Source organism: Topomyia yanbarensis, chromosome 2, assembly GCF_030247195.1.
Source record: "Topomyia yanbarensis strain Yona2022 chromosome 2, ASM3024719v1, whole genome shotgun sequence".
Lineage (NCBI taxonomy): Eukaryota > Metazoa > Arthropoda > Insecta > Diptera > Culicidae > Topomyia > Topomyia yanbarensis.
The window spans coordinates 396737332-396743331 of NC_080671.1; positions in this window are offsets into that span (position 1 = coordinate 396737332).

Here is a 6000-nt window from a genome sequence, read left to right on the forward strand (position 1 = left end):
ATTTTAGTAATACGAAGGTTCATTCTGAATCGGACGGGAATCCCAGTAGAAAACGAAAAATTTTGACGAATAAAGAAGATGAACCGATGTTAATTGAAATAGACGATGATGGAAATAATGACGAGGTTTTTGATAAAAATAGTAGAATTACTTATGCGAATGTTTTGTCGGGAGCTACAGGGACGAATAAAATTAGAACTAGAAGTCAAACGAAACGTAAGGCTCGCCCGGTCATTGTGATTAAACCAGTCGAGCCGTTGCAATCGAGTGACGACACGAGGAATGAATTAAAAAATAAATTAGATCCAAAGGTGCACAAAATTAGCAACTTTAAAAACGGTAAAGATGGCTCGATTATTGTGGAGTGTGCAACTCGGGATAATATTGAGTCGGTGAAAGAAAACATTGTAAGCAATCTGGGTGAAAAGTATAATGCTGTTATACCGATACCCGGTAAACCGAAGATAAAAATAATGGGGATGAGTGATCGATACTCTGAAGAAGTCTTCATTGACTTATTGAAGAGTCAGAATGAGGGTATTCCGTTTGAATATGTTAAAGTTGTTGCCAATTTCCAAAATCCACGCTTCAAATATAACAAATACAATGTTATAATTGAAGTTGATAAGGACACTTATAGCAGCCTGATGTCAGCCCGTGCGGTAAACATTGGTTGGGATAGGTGTTCTGTTTTTGAGGCCTTTAACGTGCTGCGCTGCTTCAACTGTGGAGAATATGGTCATAAGAGCACGGGATGCGTGAATAAAGAAACATGCTCCAGATGTAATGGAGCACATAGAACATCTGAATGCTCGTCAACGGATTTTAAATGCGTTAATTGTATTAAAAAGAATAATGAACGTAAAATGAATTTGGACGTAAATCATGCGGCATTTAGTAAGCAGTGTTCAGTATATCGGAGACTGCTAGAATTGAAAAAAAGCAACGTTTGGTCAAGTGAATAGCAACTAACAAACGAGAGGTTGTCTGAAACATTGTATTTAAATATAGCTGGGTTATCTACAAACTTTGTCGCAATGCGACATCTTGTAGAAAACAAACGTCCATTGTTGGTTTTAATATCAGAAACACATATTGTTGATGCTGATGCATTTGATCAGTATAGCATTCCGGGTTATAAAGTTGCTTTTTGCCTATCTCATTCCAGACATACCGGTGGAGTTGCTATTTACGCCAAAGAATCGATTAAATTCAACGTTCGGTTAAACGAAGCAGTTGATAATAATTGGTTCTTGGGTATATCAGTTGAAAGAGGCATGCAGATGGGAAACTTTGCAGTAGTATACCATTCTCCTAGTTCTAGCGATCGACGGTTTTTAGAAATTTTAGAAAACTGGTGGGAGAATTTCGTTGACTTAAGTAAACTTAATGTAATTTCGGGCGATTTCAATATTGATTGGCTCAATGATCAAAATTCGAATCAGTTGAAGCAGTTGGCAGAGTTTTTCAATTTCAAGCAAACGGTTAGTGAGTTTACAAGAATTTCCAGACACAGTAGAACATTGATAGATCACGTGTATTCCAATTTTGATGGGGTTCATTCGTATGTAGAGGCCGATTGTAAAATTTCAGACCATGAGACAATTTCAATTTTACTGGAGAATGAACCTAACCATGAAGAGGATAAAGTTAAAATCAAGTGCTGGAAAAGATATTCGAAACAAGCTATGTCTCAACTGGTTTCGAGAAGCATGGATTTTACGGAATTGAATGGAAATTTGGATAACAAGGCAGCTGTTCTAACTAACGTGTTAAAAGAGTGTACAAATAGTTTAGTTTCTCAAAAGTTTGTTAATTCAAATAAATCGAACAGCTGGTACTCTTTAGATCTTTTGCGTCTTAAACGTAAAAGGGATAAAAAGTACAAGAAATTTTGCAGAACTAATAGTGAACGTCTTTGGAATGGGTACACACACGCGCGAAATATTTATTCACGGGCCTTGAAGAAGACCAAATGTGAATATATTCAAAGGAAGATCGATCAACATCAAAACAACAGCAAAGAGTTATGGAAAATCCTAAAGAATTTAATTAAACCTAAACCTAGTTCCTCGCAGTCCATAACTTTTAACGGGGTAGAAGAACAATCTGAGCAAATAATAGCTGAAAAATTGAACAGTTATTTCGTTAACAGTGTCCAACTGATCAATCAAAGTATTGAGCTGGTCAGTGAACCTGTGGAAATAACACAGCCGATTAATACTAACTGTAGATTTGACGGATTTCACCCAATCACTTTTGAACAATTGAAAGATATTTGTTTTTCTTTGGGAAAATCGGCTGGTATCGATAATGTCAATGCAAAAGTGATACAGGATTGCTTTCATGTCATCGGACACGATCTGCTGGACCTTGTAAATGAATCGCTACAAACGGGGCACGTGCCGACAGTTTGGAAGGAATCACTTGTGATTCCTATTCCCAAAGTTACTGGGACGGATAAAGCCGAAGAGTACCGCCCCATTAACATGTTGCACACATTAGAGAAAATTTTAGAACTTGTTGTTAAGGGCCAGCTGATGAGTTATTTGAATAATAATAATTTGCTAATTCCGGAGCAATCGGGATACCGAGAGGGACACTCTTGCGAAACCGCTTTGAATCTAGTGTTAGCAAAATGGAAAGAGAAAATCGAGGTTAAAGAGACTATATTTGCTGTATTTTTGGATCTGAAACGCGCTTTTGAGACAATTTCGAGACCTTTACTTTTGAAAACTTTAGAGCGATTTGGTATCAGAGGGATAGCACATAAGTGGTTTGAAAACTATCTATGTGATAGAACTCAGAAAACTAGTTTTAACGATTTTGTATCTAGTCCTCTCGACAATCCTCTTGGAGTGCCGCAAGGTAGTGTCTTGGGTCCTATTTTATTTATTATGTATATAAATGACATTAGGCGAGTTTTACGATTTTGTGACCTAAATTTGTTTGCTGACGACACTGTTCTGTTCATTGCAGCTAAGGATATAGATGAAGCCGTGGCGCATTTGAACGAAGATTTGCATTCCCTTGCTCGTTGGTTAAAATTTAAACAATTAAAGTTAAATGTTGCTAAAACTAAATATATGATTATCTCTTCGGCTAATACTAGGCCTGACGTTAACGTTAAAATAAATGGTGAGACTATTGATCGCGTTAGTGAATTAAAATATCTTGGAATAATCATTGATGATAAGTTAACCTTTAAGTCTCATATAGACAATGTCATCAAAAAGATTGCTAAAAAGTATGGTATATTGTGTCGTCTGAAAAATGATTTAACAATTAGTAGTAAAATTTTATTATATAAATCTATTGTTTCACCACATATTGACTTCTGCCCGTCCATTTTGTTTCTTGCCAATCAAACACAAATATTGAGGTTACAGCGATTGCAAAATAGAATCATGCGATTAATTTTAAAATGTAACAGATACACTTCCTCTAGTTTCATGCTAAGCGCATTACAATGGCTCTCTGTGAAGCAAAGAATTTATTACTTAACAATGGTGTTCATTTTTAAAATTATTAATGGAATGCTACCTCGATATTTGTGTGATCGAGTTGAAAGAGGAAGTGATGTGCATAGGTACAACACTAGAAACGCGTCTGATGCAAGAACACCTAACTTTTTATTTAGTAGATCACAGAACTCCTTGTTGTACAAAGGAATAAGTTTTTTCAATTCGATGCCTAGACATATTAGACGTGCGGCAACATTAGCGGAGTTCAAAACACTATGTATTTCACACGTAAAATCTGCTTTGTAGACAGATTTGTTGAATTTTCATATTTTGGAGTTATTTGAATAACTATGTAATACCACGAAGATTGTATTTTTTTTTCTCTTCTATTATTTGCATTTAGTCACACTAAGTTATTATATTCGCTATGATGATGATGGATTTTTGTTAATTGTTTATTATAGTTTTTAAAAATAATGAGATGTCTACAGAAGTCTGAGCCACGCGCGCGATAAACAGATAGAGACTAACTTGAAATCGAACATGGTGACCAGTACTAAGAGCTCATCGGGTTGAATTGAAGCTTTTAGACTTTTGTTGTGATCAGGGTCTGATTTGATGATGGAGTTGCTTTGTTGGCTTTGCTCGACAATAGAGTTAATTTCGGTTATTGCTGCCATAGCGGCAATAACGGAGTTGGTTCGTTGAGTGGGGGGCTTGGTGATTTCTTCTGATAAAACAAGATATCGGGTTCAATTCCTGATCCATCCAGGGTATTCCCGGAAAGGAATATCCCTGGGTTGCCTTGGGTTAGTGGTACGCAACTTTCAATAAAGGGGCCTGATGTGGATGATATAACTCGATTAGACTCTGCACTGCCACTAGGCTCGTCACTTCTCACCTTAGCAGGTGGTAGTACCGATGTCTTGGTCAGGCGGGAGGAGTCTTACAGAGAATTATCAGAAATGGAAGCTATTGGGTTCAATTCCCGATTCTATCAAGTATCTTCCCGGAATGGAAATTTTCTTGATGGACCCTGGTTGTTGATGGAATATTCGAAATATATCTGGTTACGTTCTTTTGAAGGAAAGGCTATGTCTGTAAATTGAACCAGTCCGTTTTTTTGTTAACTGGTCTTGTCATGATTTAAAATATTAATTATCTTCTAGATAACTCGTTCAGCTCACACCTTTGTGGGGGTATGAGGTGGGACCATCATCATCATCATCATCATCATCATCAACCAACAATGGGAATGGTTATGCAAAACGGTATCGTTAATTATGCCATGCCATTCAAAACACTAATATTACTGACGGGTCTCAATTTTTGTGCACCAGGGACTGACTGAAACTATGTTGGCCGAAAACAATTAATTTATACCGATAAATTCCGCAAAAAGTAATGTGTTCTGCTGGCAAATATTTGACCGGTCTGTTATTCCAAAAAGTGGTCCGAGGTTGTTCGCGTTTCACCTCATCACGTTTGCATTCATTTAATTTATTTAATGGATGATGGTTGGAGTACATATCTGCGCTGTAGGCGGTGGTACTACAAGGTCTTGTTTTAATGTTTCGTGGCGTGGTGGTAGTACGGTATTTCTCTCGTCGCTGATATACCATGCCGAATGGTTATTTCGAGGCTCAAGAGCTAGAACACAAGCTTCCCGTTTGTTGATTGCAGATTTTTCATTTATAATTGAAGGGGTTGCAATATACAGAGTGCAAACTGAAAATATTCAACAGCAGCATATATGTAGCAAGATCCAACTTTTAATAGAACACCTACACGGTGTTTGGAATGAGTATACTTCCTGGATATTATAATATCTATGGAAAAAATCGCAATAATATTAGTCCAATAAGTTACTCGATGATTCTCGACTCGATTCTGGAAAACATTTTAGTTTTATTTATCGCGTGGTTATTGTTTCACCGTATAAAAGCAGGTACCAAAACGCGGCTATACACAATAGCTTGATAGAAAGATACGTGCAGTTCTCCAAAATGGGTTATCCTGACCTTACCGTTCAGGCTAGAGCCTTGTTGTCTCTTGCTGTATGCAGAAGCCGTCTCCACTCTACTCGGTCCATTGCTGCTTGTCGCCAGCCTCGCAGTCTTCGAAGGGTCCGCAGTCGTCCTCTATCTGGTCGATCCACCATGCTCGCTGTGCGCCCCGTTGTTCCTGTAGGGTCGCTCTCAAGAACCGTTTTCACCGGGTCGTCGTCTGTCATTCTTACGACGTGTTCAGCCCATCGCAAACGTCTTATTTTTGCGGTATGCGCGATGGATGGTTCTTCCAGCAGCTGATACATCTCATGGTTCATTCGCCTGCGCCACGTTCCGTCTTCCATCTGCACGACATCATAGATGGTACGCAACACCTTTCGTTCGAAAACTCCAAGGGCGCGTTGGTCCTCCACGAGCATAATCCAGGTCTTGTGACTGTAGAGGACCACCGGTCTAATCAGCGTCTTGTAGATAATCAGCTTCGTGCGGCGGCGAATTTTGGTCGACCGGAGCGTCCTCTGGAGTCC